At 48.2% G+C, this 16,605-nt stretch overlaps 1 protein-coding gene across 1 annotated transcript in view; it reads right to left on the bottom strand.

Moving 5' to 3' along the window:
• Positions 1-16,605, bottom strand: part of LOC147750599 (band 4.1-like protein 2) — a 627,758-nt gene that overhangs the window by 413,412 nt on the left and 197,741 nt on the right. The gene's annotated exons all lie outside the window — the stretch shown is intronic.

The raw sequence follows: 16,605 nt of genomic DNA, 5'->3' as shown, positions 1-16,605 counted from the left end.
AACTGTCTGGAGGATGTGTGTCTCAGCCTTCTTACAAACTTGCAAAGCCTTTTGTGACTACTCCATCCAGTATGAAGTTTGTGACCTTGGACCTTACTTAATACTGATGTTGGGATGAGAAGAATGACAGCTCATTCTAAGCTGGGTGTATTTTGGGCAGTAACCTTGCCCTCTTCCGCCGTTGACTGATTATGTGAGCATTGGAACACCTGGGAGAAAGGGGGATGGATGTATTGTCAGTTGGAATACTCCAAACATTGGGTAACCACGTGAAGGAATCTGTGTTTCTGCACTGACTGTAACATGTTTTTTGCCTAGCACCATCTGAGTTATCTGGGCATTCAGCCTTACTTTGGGTAGTTTAAAATCCTATGGATTCCTTACTTTCTCTTCAGATATTCTTTGTCACGGAAACAGTTAAACATCTAGACTAAGACACTCACATTTGTTTTAAGGGCTCAGAGTTGCTAGTCTTCTGACTGAGCTTTTCTACTGCCAGAGCGATCGTGGAAGGTCCTATGGTTGGTAAAGTCACAGAAAACTCAGTAGCTAGGACATGGCCTACAAATTGTCCTACATGGACCTTGGAATGCATTTGATACCATCTTGGAGCCAGCCTTTGCTAGGAACATAGCTGTTAATGCCCTCATTTGCCAAAACACACACCTACACATTCTGGGCAGGGGTGTCAATGTGTCCCAGGTTGGAGCTGGGAGAAGCAGGTTTATCTTCCTTGCCCAATTTACAGTCAAACGGACCTTCTGAGTAAACTTGAGGAAGCAAAAAATTTGCAAAAGTACTCAACATTTACGTGCTGCGGCCCACCAAACTATGATCTGCATTTGAAAAGCATGATAAATGATAAATTGTGATGCACTTTTTAGGTCTCGTCCTCGAGACCTATTGCTGCCGAGTTAGCTCTGAAGGGAGACAGACCGGGGCACGAGCGTCGATTTCCCATCGTGGGTGCGCACGCCCAGCGGCCCCCCCCGCCTCCCGAGCTGTGCACATCTCATTCAGAGTCAGCCATGCCTCTCTGTCGCGCGCACACACACACACGCACACACACACACACTGCATACACACACACTGCATACACACACGCTCACACACACACACACACCCACCCAACCTGCTCACACACACACAGTCATACACGCGCATCCACACACTCAAAGTGCCCATCTCCTGTCTCGCTAGCCTGATGCACCAAAAAACAGTCCCCCTACTCACTGAGCTGACTCAGCACTCCCCCGCTGCTCTCCAGGCCGGTCTTTCCTCCTCAGGTGTGTAGGGTCAGCGGCTCAGGCAGGGCTCTCCATGACCACGGGAGCCCCGCTAGCTCATTTCCGCAAATCTTCCGGCTGGCTTCACGGGCTTCTCGATGACGAGTTTCATTCCTATATGTTAGATGTGCACGCTCACGGCACGTGGAAGGGCGCACATCGTGACTTTGAGTGTGCGGCCTTCGTGTTGCGTCTCAGGAGCAGCAAGCAAAGAACTGGTCGGTGCCTGATCGTGCAGCCTGCTTCTGTTGCGGAGGTTCTTTAGGTGCCAGTGTATTAAGGTAGGATTAATTTCGTTTTGAAATGTCCACTTTTCCTCATCTGCCGATGTCACTGAAACGGTGCTTCGTTCCCTTGTGAAATGGATCCAAACCTTTAAAAACCATATCCAACCAATGAACGTATGGGATGGAGTAGGCCCTCCCATCATCAGGTGTATCCAGTGGCGTACTCCCGCAACCCTCTAACCCATCCAGTGCATTGGTCAAACTTCAAGTGTTCCCCAGTCTGGTGGTGCGTCTCTCGCAGGGGTAGTGGCAACCCTGGAGATAGTCGCGCTCAAATTTCCACCGCCGCCATGACCTGTTCCCATTCTCGCTGCTTCTCTGCTCTGGAAGGGACAGCCAAGGGTTTACTACTGAAGAACTGGGATGTCAAGTACCCAGCGGCGCCAGGGACACGCCCGAAGTCCTCTGGGTTCCCTTGCCTTGGTATACAGAGACACCAAATACTTCTAGGTGGCGTCAGAGATCAAATTTATTAGCTGCAGCTAGTAGCAGGAATCCCAGCAATACAACACAGTGTACAACTCAAGAAACTGCTCAATTTTCATAGAGCAAGACATCACCTTTTTTATACACAATATTCTCATTATAAATGTACACCCACTGCGCCAAATTCTGACCAATAGGACACATTTTCTAACTGAGTATCACATTAACAAAAACCCAATTTACAGTAACCCAACCCAAAAGTTAATTATTAGGACTATCCCAAATTCAATTTCCACAAGCCAGACAACCCCATAATTGAAAGCACTACCCATGTAATGAAAAGTTGTAAGGAAAGAAACAATTTAGATGTTGATTAGGATAAGATATGTGCAAGGAAACTAAAGGTTAACGAGGTCCTGAACAGTGATTGCCAATTTCAGACAACGATCAGCTAGTGAAACTGGTTCTGCAAAAGGTCGGTTTCAGGTGAAAAGGGTCACTCTCTGCAGTTCATTCAGAGTCAGAAAAACCCAAGTTAATATATGCACGAACTCAGAAGGCCAGGCCACTTGTTCGTTGGGCCTACTTCACAGGCCAACATGAGGGCAAGACTAAAATGGAGTCAGGTTTGAGAATTACAGAACCACACTACGACCCATTCACAGTTGGGTGTCTCCTCTCTTCCGCTGCTCCTGAGAGGCTCAGTTGGGCACTCATGGCAGGGATACACGTTTCTTTCCATGCAGAGGTCTTTTCTGTCCCAACAGTAAATAAAAAAGAATTTGACTGTTCGAGCCATGAAAATAAGATTGGCACTCTGCCATTTCTTTAAATGCATTCAAATAACTAGTGTATCAGAGGCGGAATGTCCAAGTGTTTTTTTAACCAGTCAACAGACATGTGTTTAACATAACATTGCAGTGTAAAGTGCATTTACATTTTTGTTTGACAATTTAAAAGACACTCAGACTATTGAATACGTGCAGCACTTTTAAAAAGTAAAATACTGGTGCATATTACATTACAATATAATTTCTCATTAATAGTTCTAATGAAGAATTTTTTTTTTACCAGCCTCATTGTTCATTAAGTTATTCCCGTAGAAAAGCATTTTCGATATGTAATTCCCAATCCATTTCATATTTCATTTTTGTTACCCATGTTAAGTTTAAGTTGTGTCTATACCGCACTGCTGGATTCACACAAGGTAGATGATAAATATATTATTACGTTAATACAACCACACAGTACTAAGATTGGAATTTGCCACACTTGCATGACCGTACCGCTAGATGTCAGCAAAACATAACCTATCTGCTTAATGAAAGTGAACAGATTCTGCAGGAGTGAAGGACATGCAGCCAGGTAAACACCCGTAAGGAAGTGAAAAGCCGCCAATGCTCTTTTAAAGAGCCAATAAACTACCCTATCCCTGCCGTGTAGTGGCAGTTGGTCTACAGCCTCAGTTGTTTCTTTTTTCATGCTCACTTAAGAAGGAACTAAGAACACGGACATGGTTTTCGTCTCCCTTTGTTGAGAGGATTTTTTCTTCGCTGCATCTTTGTGCTGCATTCACTCTGCTTTCTCGTTGCCTTGCTCCCTGCATAAATTCCACATCCTTGGGAGTTTGGAGTGCATTACAACAACTTGAATCATGAAGCCAAGAGTTTGCAACACGTTTTTAGGTCTCGTCCTCGAGACCTATTGCTGCCGAGTTAGCTCTGAAGGGAGACAGACCGGGGCACGAGCGTCGATTTCCCAGCGTGGGCGCGCGCGCCCAGCGCCCCCACCCCCGCCTCCCGAGCCGTGCACATCTCAGTCAGAGTCAGCCGTGCCTCTCCGTCGCGCGTGCGCGCACACACACACACACACCCACACACACCCACACACACACACACACACACTTCATACACACACGCTCACACACACACACACACCCAACCTGCTCACACGCGCACACACACAGTCATACACGCGCATCCACACACTCGAAGTGCCCATCTCCTGTCTCGCTGGCCTGATGCACCAAAAAACAGTCCCCCTACTCACCGAGCTGACTCAGGACTCCCTGAGCACCCCCGCTGCTCTCCAGGCCGGTCTTTCCTCCTCAGGTGTGTAGGGTCAGCGGCTCAGGCGGGGCTCTCCATGACCACGGGAGCCCCGCTAGCTCATTTCCGCAAATCTTCCGGCTGGCTTCACGGGCTTCTCGATGACGAGTTTCATTCCTATACGTCAGATGTGCACGCTCACGGCACGTGGAAACGCGCACAGCGTGACTTTGAGTGTGCGGCCTTCTTGTAGCGTCTCAGGAGCAGCAAGCAAAGAACTGGTCGGTGCTCAATCGTGCAGCCTGCTTCTGTTGCGGAGGTTCTTTAGGTGCAAGTGTATTAAGGTAGGATTAATTTTGTTTTGAAATGTCCACTTTTCCTCATCTGCCGTTGTCAGCTGCCCCGTCCCTTTCTGTCTCTCTCGCTGAAACGGTGCTTCGTTCCCTTGTGAAATGGATCCAAAAAAGAAAGAAAAACTTTTGTTGGAAGTGTTTCTGACATTTTCCAAAGTGCAGCCTCGGGCCTCTTGCTCCTTGATGACCTTACTTTGATTTAGGCCACATTTCTTGCACAAGTTTGCACCACAGGCAGACAACAGATGGAACAGATGAAGTAGGTAGGAAAAAAAGTCTATACATGTATTCCACTGCCTGACATCCACCCATCTGTACCCATATGTTTCAAACTCTGTCCTTCTGATCATCTTATTTGCACTCTCAGGGTTCAAAATACGAAAAGTAAATAACTAAAGCATTACAGAGCATTCACAAAGTGGCCAGATTAGTTTTATTAACACCCAACCACAGTAGTGCCACTTTACAGAGTTTGCCAGCGAAGCACTGCTTTTTGTTTTCTCCTCTTTCTTTGACCAGCATTGTTTTCCCTGGGTGATGAGGTGCACCATTCCTGGAGGTACTGCAATACCTGGTTGATGGGTGGAGTGGAAACCGATTAATGTGATCCTATCCGCTTTTTTCCTTATTTTAGTTTATAAAATGCGTACCACGGCTCTGTGTTTAGGAATGTAGTCTTTTTAAACCATACTGCTCACGGTTAATAGGATATAAGCAATGGACCGTGATACTGGTCCCTCCAGGGATCTGTAGTGGTGCTTAAAGTTTCAGTAAAAAACACTCTTGATTTCTGGATAATGAGTATAAAAGTGTTAAGGTAGCCATGTTGTTCTACTTACATTTCGCATGCTTTACTTAATCTTGCATCCATATGAGGGTTTGCTTTTTCCAGGAAGGTACTTTTTTTCCAGGCAGCATATCACTCTTGTGCATAATTTGAATTGAGCCGCATCCAGGTATATATAGCCGGGCACAACTGGGTTGTAGCTGAAGGCAGTGTGGGTGTCTCAGTGGGATAGTATGGTGTTCATTGGGGGATGTGACACTACGCCAGAGCTGCCGAATTTGGTTCTGGGGAACCAGGTTCAGCCTTCATGAACAGTCCACCAGACCACTCTCCTGAGGGAGTACATTCCCATGGTAGACCTTAGAAGCCCCAGCTAGACCTTTAGAAGCCCAGGCCCAGCCTCACAGCATAGTCCGACGGCGGCACGTGACATGAGTGAGAGTCACGACGCCGCAGCCGCACTACAGTGAGTGAGTGAGCTCAGCTGACTGACTGAGTCCGGACTCTGGCGGTACCTCTCCTCGACTTCCGGTAAGTGGGTCTGGGTTACGGATGGTCCCGGGTGGTATTAACTTAAAACTGCCCACAGACTTCTCCCACCCGCAGCTGCCACCTGCCAGCCTGGCCTGTAGACGTTGCTGATTTTGCCTGTCTGGTGTCCTATCCGTCTCCATTCACGCTATGTTTTGCTCTTCTTGTGGTATTTGTGCTAGGCATGGGCGGAAAATCCGTTCCGCTCGCGGATTTTGCGGATTTTCGGGAAATCCGCAATCCGCGAGATTTGCGAATTTCCCGCAAAATCCGCAAATCCGCGAGCAGCGGATTTTGCTCGCACTGCTCGCACTGTTCGCGTGAGTTCGCGCCCCGCGAATAAGTGCAAAATTGCAGAAATACGATCTTAGCAAAACTGAAAGTAACTACTTACCAGGTTCAAAAGTTCAGGCACATCATTAGTAGCCATTTCCTGTAGTGCTTCCTGAGGGGCCCCTCCAGAGTTCAGTTGCCAGTTGAAACTATTATGTGACCCTGCTCTGAACCTCAGAATAGTTACACATATGCCACAAAGGTCCTGAATTACAGCTAAGGGAGACAAGCAGGAGCCAGGCTGGAAGTTAAAATCCATTAATCAGCCCCTAATTCATTATTGTCAGTTGGGGCAGGGCAGGTGTTGTAACTAATTTTGCAACAATGAAAGCACTTAGCAAGTGCAAAAGATCACTAATCAGGGCGCACTAAGGAAGCAGGTGCCAGCTAAAAAAAATATTCTGTGACACATTAATCAGCCCCAAATTAATTCAGGTCACTTGAGGCAGGGAAGGTGTGCTTTGCTTTGCCGAAAATAATGTACACTGGACAACCAGAGGGTGTGGTGATGAAACAGAGGGTGGCATGGGTGGGCCAGAGGGTGGCATGAGTAGTCAGAGAGTGGCAGTGGTGACAGAGAGTGGCAGTGATGAAGAAGAGTGTCCCAAACAGGCTGGACACGTAGAAACAACAAGTTCGCAAAATTGCGAAATTGTAAAAACCCTCGCGAACTGGCAGAAACACGGGCGAACACAAAAAAAAAAAATCCGCAAATTCGCAGGAATTCGCGGATTTTGCAGATTGCGAATCCGCAAATCCGCAAAATTCGCGAACGCGAGATCCGCAAAATTCGCTCATGCTTAATTTGTGCTTGCTGTAGGGAGTGTTTGTGGTAATATCAGGGAAATCCATAGCAAAAGTTGGCCCACCAGACCATAAAACGGGCCCTCAAAACAGAAAACATGTCTGTATACTGATTTTTCAGACCAGTCCTTCTGGCACTGCTAGATGCACTGTAGGCCAGCCTCCCTGGAAAATGGTAAACAAGAATTGATGCAATTGTATTTAGTGATAATGTAAAACCTAATAGTGATTGTATGTAGGTTTAAGACAACTGTGGAGGGGTAAAGAGCATATGGTACAGAAGAGAAAACTGGCCCACTTGCATTGTAAATGCTTCATGTTATTTAAAAACATAAACCACTTAAAGCTTTTATCAGTTTACAAAGCACTTGGAAGAGTCAAGTCAGTGTCCAGGATCTACTCTGCGGAAACTAAAATAATGAATTCCACAACAATGAGATTTGTTATGGTTTTAATCTTTGGGCAAGGACTGATATATGCATGCATGGGAGATAGTGCAATTCTTCTAAGAAGAACACTATATTGTCGCATTAAACTGGTGTAAGACGAGAAATACTGCAAATGGTCGAGAAATGTCCATTGCAAATGTTTTTGTGCCTGGTTTTCCACTTTTCACTTATTACAGTATGAGCCCTTAAACTGCTCATTTCCGATTATGCTCGTAAACATTTCTCCTAGCCCTACCTAGAGGAAATTATGGGGGCAAAAGTGTGCAGAATCGCTCCCCAAAAAGTTGTTCACATGTTATTCCCCGATATATACAGCAGACTTTTTGTCTAGTTTAAAAAATGCCCAAGTATGTTGTGCGAATGGTTCTTATTCTGTAATGTTTTTGCTTCGGTTATTACTAGACAACTTGAAATAAGTCCCTAATGGTTATTTACATTTATCTAATAATAACATACATATAACTGTGTTGTGGATAGTGCATATTTACAGTGGTGTGATTAATGGGGAATAGTTTGTGAGAATGCTAATTGTGCAAGTTTTACTCCCTCATTTCCTTCGCACATACTGATTAGTCCCAGCAGTGACTGCCAAGATAAACCGGTTGGTGATATAGAATGTATATTTGTCCTTAAAATTGTTTCTGATGACAATTTGTGCATAATTTGAGACATGCTAATTTTGGGCTGGTTTTTGGGCTGGAACTGGTCTGATTGGGCTTGTTTTGGGCTTATATTTGAGCGCTTTGGGCTTGGGACGGGTCTAAAAATCTGGCAACACTGCAGTTTGCGCCCGTAATGTATTTGTAACCGATCTGCCCAGCAGCCGGCAGCCCGCGGCGCGGCTTAATTCAGAAACAATAATTTCTGTCACGCACCGTCAACAGCCATACTGACACGACATGGCGCTGTGCATCTAAGGCATCTTGGTGATTATTATCGTGGTCGCAATGTTCTGCAGGCCGGCGGGGGACGATTCAGTCACTCAGTCGGGGAGAAGACTGCAGAGGGCATCATGCAGTGTGCTGCAGCTCTGCGGTCGCGGGTCCCTGTGCGGCTCATGCTGAGATTTGAGGTGGTTTCGGGCTGTATGAAAGTTTGCGGGCGGTGCCACAAATTTAATGTGTGGCGCAAATCGAATCCCGACGCTGTAACTGACCACAGCAATGCGCTCCGAATCAGACGGAGACTATACGCTCCTCGCAAATTCCTTCGAGGGCAGCGGTCATACGTCAAACATACCACGGGACCAGCGCTGTCACTTACTACAGCGCCGAGAGACCACACACGTTTGAAACAAAGAGGGGAAATATGCAATGCCGTTTAATTAGTGAGTACCCGCGTCCTGGTAATAGCCATTGGGGACAGCATCTAGACTTTGACAAGATTGGCTGTACTCCGGGTTCCCCATTTGACCTCTACTTTAGACAAAAACTGATGGTTATATTGGATAACTGGTTGCTTAGATGGGTGATTTTCTTAACCCCAGACAGCTCTAGAAAACCTTAGAGCTATTTGTCCTGACGAGAACTCCGCGAATAGTGTGAGTTCGAAACGCGTAGACAACTTTTTGCCATCTAAACAAAGGAGTAATAGTAAAACTTTCGTTAAAAAGTTTTATCATTGAAAAATTTAATTGTATATGGCTTACTGTGAATATTTTGATTCCAGGTTTTGTGTAAATGTATGATGATATGTATGGATGTGAATGGGTGAGGGTATGATTGTTTCGAAATTTAAATTGTTTTGATAATTGTGACATTGTTGATATTGTATAAAAGACTTTTGTGAATATTGTGTAAATATATATATATATATATATATATATATATATATATATATATATATATATATATATATATATGTATAAGAGGTCTTGTAATGTATAATGAATTGGTGAAATAATAACCAATAATCCTTGTTTAAGAAAAATTTAAAATAAAACAACAGACAAAAGATTCATTCTGACATTAGTGTGGTATTTGACCATAGTGTGTAATTCTTATGGCCTGACGACTTATAAAGGAAGAATTGTGACAGTATTGGCATTCTGTTGTTCATTGACAAATTTAATGGTGGCACCTCTCGCAGCACTCCTGCAGGCAGTTCGCACCGGCCCAGGCCGCCAAGCTACCGCAGCTGCTATTAATTGTACCCCGCCGAATGCAGCCAATTCTGAAAAGTTACCCAGGAATTGTAGGGCCAAGCGACCTCGATGAAAGTATCACAGGTCTCACAGTCCCCCACTGAACTCATGAGGAGTCTGTACAGCAGCACCCCGATCACTGTGTGGAGGCCGCAGGCAGGGTGGCAAACAGTACTGAAATAGCGTCCTCGCCTGAGCACAGCCTGTCTGCTGTGCCGCAACCACCCCTTGTAGACCAGAGAGCGTCACTGCCTGCAAGCGTCATCCCCCGTGCATCTTCTGGACACTCAGACTTATCTGCGACCGGTCCGCCGCCCAAATAGGTACCAGCCAGGAGCCGGTGTTTAAGTCTATAAGATGGATCATGTTATTTCTTGTCCTGATGCTCTATTTCCTTGATGCTTCATTATTGCCCTCTATGATGCCTCATTATTGTGTCCAGTATATGGTTTTTGCACTCGCTGGTGCCATATTATTGTTGTGTCCGGATACCTTAGCAGGCGCCTTATTATTGTCCTCTTTGATGCCTTTTTATTGCCCCTGAGATGACAATATAACCCCAATGCTTTGCTCTGCTGCCCTCTCGGATGCCCTATTATTACCCCATCTGAAGCACCACCTTTGTACTCAGTCTTAGATGCCCTGTTATTGTCTTATCTAATTTGCTATTATTCTTGCCGCTGATGCTCTGTTACACCTGTATGGCCCTATCATTGTCCTTTCTGATGCCATGTTAACCCCCTGATGCCCTCTTAAGGCCCCCTCAGATGCAGTAATATTGTTCTCTCGAAAGTACTATGATTTCTTTATTTACTGCCCTGTTATTAACCCATTACCCGTGATATTATTGTCCTGCCTCATGCCGTAATTGCCTGCTCCATCTGTCTGTTAATACCCCTTCCGATACCTCATTACCGCCAACTTTGATGCCAGTGTTGTCCTCTCTATTGTTCTGTTAATGTCTCCTCTGAGGTCTCATTATTGCCCCCCGATGCGTTTTTGCCCGCTCTATTCCCTGTTAATGCTCCCTCTGAGGCATTCTTATTGCCCCCTCTGATGTAGTTATTGCCCTTTCTGAAGCCCTGTTATCGCCCCCTCCCCTGCTCTGTCCCTCGTTTGTTTATTTTGAGGTCTTGAAGGAGGAGGGAGGGGGTCAAGCAGGGCCGGTCCTAGAACTCCTGGGGCCCCGGGCGAAAGAGAAGATGTGAGGCCCCTCTAATTTGCATGTATCTTCCAGTCGCAGCCGGCATGACTCGCGGGTGGAGGGTCTCGCGGGAGTTCGGAAGGGGGGGGGGGGGAGAAAAGGAATCAGGCAGCCTCCCTCCCCTCCCCTCCCCTAAGCCAATCATAATGCTGCAATGGAAGCATTGTGATTGATCAGGACGCCGACCAGCCAGGGGCCTATGGGGAGGCCACTTTCCCCATGTAGGCTGCATTGCAGCCTACATAGAGAAAGGCCAGAGTGCGCAAGACTGGTTTGGTCGAACAGTCAGCGCCCTTAGCAGTTGGCAAGGCAATCCTCCCCTGCCCTAAAACAGACCCGCCCGCCCCCAACAAAACACTTCTGCTTTCTCGCAGTGCTAGAAGCAGAAACATAAAATGGTTGTTTTAACATTTTATGTTTCTGCTTTTGCAAGAAAGTATTGGGGCGTCGCTCCTCCACCCTAGTGAAGGAGCCGACCTTGGTAACATCACAAGAAGTGACATCGCAGGACTGTTGCTCTATGTTATGTTATGTTATGTTATGTTATAGGGGGGGTTTGTATAGCGCTCAGCTACTCCAAAGGAGTGTCCCGGCGCTTTCAGACCAACAGGTCAGCAGCTAACACATAACACAACAGGAAATAGGACCGGCAAAAAAGAAAACAGAAAACTAAAGACAGAACAACCAGGTTTTAAGTCATTTCTAAAAGCAAGCAAATTGGCAGTGCTGCGGAGTGATAAGGGGAGAGTGTTCCAGAGCTGAGGAGCAAGCCGTTTGAAGGAGCGTCCACCAGTCCGGGCTTTCTTCACCACTGGCACCACCGCAAGAGAGAGAGTTTCTGATCTCAGAGCCCTAGTAGGTTTGTAAAAGGCTAGCCTTTTCGGAATATAAGTTGCTCCCGTAGAATAGAGCGCCTTGTGGGCCAAAGTAAGGGTCTTAAAGGCAATGCGCTTTCTGACAGGGAGCCAGTGCAAGGTGGATAAAAGATCAGAGGCACTGGCACGGCGGAGAAGACCATAAACGGTGCGGGCCGCCGAGTTCTGGACTACCTGAAGGCGCTGCAGCAGGTAGTCGGGCAAACCCAGGTAGAGAACATTGGAATAGTCCAGCCTCGAGCCAATGAGGGCATGGACAGTAATTTTGCGATGGTCAAATGAGAGCAGAGGGAGAAACCTCCGAAGCATCCTAAGCAGGCCAAAGCAAACGCCCACAAGGCCAAGAACTTGGGCTTTCATCGTCAGGCCATTATCAATTTTGACCCCCTGATTTTTCGCCGCGGTGGAGGAAGATGCCGGTGGAAACATGTCATGCGGCCACCTTTCCTGCCAACTCGGGTCAGATTTGCACCCAAAAAAGAGCACCTCAGATTTTCCAGGGTTACACTTAAGACTATTACCCTGAAACCATTCAAATACCGCTCCCAGGCAGCCACGGATACTCTCTCCATCGAACTCAGCCCCCTTTGCACACGTGAAAAGGAGCTGGGTGTCGTCGGCGTATGATATTATCTGGGCCCCAAAGGACTCAGCCAGCACCGCCAAAGGGGTCAGAAAGATATTAAAGAGTATGGGGCTCAACACGGAGCCCTGCGGTACTCCAACCTCCAGCGGCGGCACTTCGGCTGAGTAGGTGGGGTCCCAGACCACCTGCCGGCGACCAGACAGGTAAGATTGAAACCTCCTCAACACCGTCCCACGCAGACCAATCTCATACAGTCTGCGGAGAAGACCTTCATGAGGGACGGTGTCGAAGGCCGCCGACAGATCAAGCATGACCAACATGGCCCTACCCCCTGAATCCAGCACATCCTTGATAGCCTCACTGACTTCGAGAAGCGCCGTTTCAGTGCTAAAGTTGGTACGGAAGCCAGACTGGGTGGCATGCAGCAGGCTATGTGACTCAAGAAAGGCAAAGAGGACCTTATGGACATGCTTCTCAACGATTTTGGCAAAAGCAGGTAGGAGAGAGATCGGGCGATAGTTAGCATGAAGGTCAGGATCAAGGCCCGGTTTTTTGAAAAGCGGAACCACCCTCGCCTCTTTCCAAACACCAGAAACAACGCCGCTGGTCAAGGAACAATTCAGCACAGGATTCACAAGTGGATTGACCACTTCCGCCATCCTTGCCAAAAACCTGGCAGGACATGGGTCAGCAGGTGAACCTGATTTAAGCTGAAAAAGCAAATCAAGCAACGCAGTGATCGATAAAGGTGGAAATTCCGATAAAGTACGCTCAGAATCTTCCGCCAAATTCCCGTGGATCTCCTGGTACATCCTAGTCCCGATGACAGGGGCTGGGAAAGAGTCCTGGATCAGCTTGATCTTATCATGAAAGAAGCTGGCCAATGCGGTCACCCACGGTTCAGAGAACTCGTGCTGAGATGCAATTGCTTTGGGCGACATAAACTCCTTCACAATGGCGAAAATCTCCTTACAGGAGCTAGAGGCTGACTCTATTCGGGCCGCGAAGTAGTGCCGTTTTTCCCGAAGAATGTCAGCATGATAGGGTTTTATAACCATCTTGTATTCCGCCTTGGCCACATCCTCGTACCTATGGCACCACCGTCTTTCCGCACTCTTACAGGCGCGTCTGGAAGAGGCCAGGGCCTCAGTAAACCAAGGTGCAGAGGACCGCCAAGGGGTTTTACGAGGAGAGGATTCGGGAGCAAGTTCATGAAGTCGCTCCCTGATCCAATCTTGCAGCTGGACAAGGTCGGACTCCAGGTCTCCGGACAACCGGCAGGGATAGTCAAGGCAGGCCTGTCCTAAATAATCAAGGGAGATCTTATGATAGGCTCGTCGGGGCTGCCCCGAAGGACAGGTGGCGACACACACAGGCTTACCGACCGCGACAATTTGAAAGGATATCAAAAAGTGATCTGACCAAAGCACCGGGATCGGATGGGCCATGATGAGAGGCAGAGGGGAAAACACCTGGTCGAGAGTATGACCTCTATTGTGGGTCGGCACAGCCAAGTAGGGGATAAGGCCAAGAGGGGCGGTGACTTCCAAGATTTTAATCGTGTCACCCTCATCTCCTTGGTCCATATGAATGTTTAGATCGCCCAAGACCAGACAATGTTTACCCTTCAAACATAGCTCTATGGCCCTTGCCTGTAGATCCTCATGAAAAGAACCAAGGGGCCCCGGGGGGCGGTAAACAAGAAGCCCCGTAAAGGATTGGTGGGCAGAAAGAGTCATAGAGAAAGCTAAGGCCTCACAACCCGGAAGGGGCTCTATCGGGACTACAGCACAAGTGGCCGATCTCCTAACCACAATCGCCACACCACCACCTCTCCCTTTCACTCTATCTTGATGTAAGATGACATAATCGGAAGGGATTAGGGTGTGCTACTTCGTAGGCCTTCCCAAAAGACTTGCGGTGGGCTTCAATAGGGATTGTGGTAGATAGGCCTTCAAGGTTGACCCACACTTGCCACTGCTAGGGTTCACCTGCTGGTGCTAAGACACCAGGGCTTCTAAGGTCGTGCGGGTTTTTCCAAGGTCTAGCATGGAAATATGCTTCCTCAGGGAGATTGGTCTGGTGGACTGGTCATGAAGGCTGAACCTGGTTCCCCAGTTCCAAATTCGGCAGCTCTGACCATAGTGCCACATCCTCTCCCCACTGAACACCATACTACCCCACTGAGAGAAACTCGCACTGCCTTCAACTACAACCCAATTGTGCCCCGCTACAAACACCTAGAGGCGACTCATTTAAAATTACGCACTAGACAAGAGCAATATGTTGCCTAAAAAAAAAGTGGAAAAAGCAAACACTCATAAGGAATGTAAGATTAATTAAAGTGCTTTTGCATGAAAAGTTAAGGTGTTGACTACAGGGCCGGAACGGACCTGCTTCAATGCCCATTGAATATATCCTTACAAAAATAAAGCAATGTGGTTTAAAAAGACCACATTTGTGAATACAGAGCAGTGGTATGCACTTTATTTTCCAGGCCGCCCATAAAGCAGGTATTGCAGTACATCCAGAAATGGTGCACTTCCCCAACCAGGGAAAACAATGCTGTTTAGATAAAGACAAGAAAACAAAAGTAGCGCTTCACTGGTAAACTCTGTGTAGTGGCACTAATGTGTTTTGGGTGTGAATAAAATCAATCTGGCCCCTTTTCGACCCACTCTGTCTTGCTTTAGTAATTTTTTACATTTAGAATTTTTGATTTCCCTCTTTCCCAAGGCTGCACTTTGGAAGTGAAAAATGTCACAAAAAAAGATGACCTTTCCAGCAAAAAAAGTTTTTCTTTTTTTGGATTCATTTCACAGGGGAACAAATAAAGGAAAGGAAAAGAAAGAGGGAGTAGTGGCTACAAGGCCCCGGGAAGGGGCCCCCCACACCCTGACCTTGCAGATTTCTATAGTGCTTAGAGGCCCAGGGAAAGGGGGCCCCACACCTGGACCTTGCAGCTTTCTATAGTGCTTAGAGGCCCAGGGAAAGGGGGCCCCACACCTGTACCTTGCAGCTTGCTCTAGTGCTTCGAGGCCCAGGGAAAGGGGGCCCCCTCCCCATGGCCTTCGAAGCAGTAACAAGGCCTTTCTTAAAACACTGCCCCAGCACCAGTTGATCTGGCTGCTCCCTCCTCCCCTCACCCACTGCTCCTTACCTGTGCCCGGCTGGTCCTGGAAACAATGGGGCCTTCTGTCACCTAGCAACAAAATGCAGACAGGGAATGGCCGGTACTTAAGAGAGGTGTTGCTTCGCCCCTGACACTCTGAACCCTAATTGCTGGCCCTGCCGCTTTATCTTCCCCACTCTGTCCCTCCCCCCCACCCCCAGGAATACCACCACGCGGTCGACACCAGACATCTCTGATGTGTATTGTAATTGTGTGGGGAGGGGGCCCTGGTGGAGCATGGGGGCAATCTGTGAAAGTGTTTAATTTCACAGTGAAGGGGGGGGGGGGGGCCCTGAGCGCGAGGCCCTGGGCAGCTGCCCATACTGCCCATGCCTAGCGCCGGCCCTGGGGTCAAGAGAGCAGTAAGGGGTTTTTAGGTCTCGCCTGTCGATGTGCATGCGCATCGAGCAAGCGAGACTATGGTGGCTTATCCACTCTTTATCCAACTTGCAAGGAATCGTGGCGATTCCTTGCAGTGCACGAGAAATTTAAGCTCAATGCGCATGCGCATTGAGCTTAAAAGCGCGTGCACATGCCCCCAGCCGCCTGCCTTGCCTAATCTCCCAGCTGGTGCCGCTCCACCCCCTGCGGCATCAAAGGCTTTCACGGCCGGCCGGCCATGCTTTCAGTTTCACGACCGGCCGGCCGTGTGAAGTACATTTCTAAGCCCGCTCTCCCTGCTCCGCCCCCTGCTCCGGCCGAGACGCATTTCTCCTCCCTCCTCCCCCCTCCTGGGTCAGGTTACCCTGCTTTCTCTCTCGCTTATTTTTTTTCTCCCCAAGTACATTTCTAAGCACGCTCTCCCTGCTCCGCCCCCTGCTCCGGCCGAGACGCATTTCTCCTCCCTCCTCCCCCCTCCTGGGTCAGGTTACCCTGCTTTCTCTCTCGCTTATTTTTTTTCTCCCCAAGTACATTTCTAAGCCCGCTCTCCCTGCTCCGCCCCCTGCTCCGGCCGAGACGCATTTCTCCTCCCTCCTCCCCCTTCCCTCACCTCCTCAAGCCGTTACTCGTTGTGTGTACAGGGCTGTGTGTATTAGCGCTTGTGCCTGTCCTGGTTTGTTTGCAGGTGCACACATTACACAAGGCTCTGCTCACTGACCCTAGAGGTAGGCCTCTGACCCGGCACACTCGAGTGAAAGATTCCTCACATAACCCACCGCTCCAGCTGCCTCTTCCTTCAGGCTGCCAGCCTTGAGCGTGGGGGGAGGAGGGGCTGCATACACTTCTGTCCCCGCCGACACGTCAGGGCATGCTGGAATTCAGAGGCCGCCCTCCACTCTGCCTTTTAGTGTACCGTCTGTCATGGCCACAAGCCAGCACC

This window comes from Lissotriton vulgaris, chromosome 1_1 (assembly GCF_964263255.1).
Source record: "Lissotriton vulgaris chromosome 1_1, aLisVul1.2, whole genome shotgun sequence".
Classification (NCBI taxonomy): domain Eukaryota; kingdom Metazoa; phylum Chordata; class Amphibia; order Caudata; family Salamandridae; genus Lissotriton; species Lissotriton vulgaris.
This window is presented reverse-complemented; position numbering and strand designations above follow the sequence as displayed.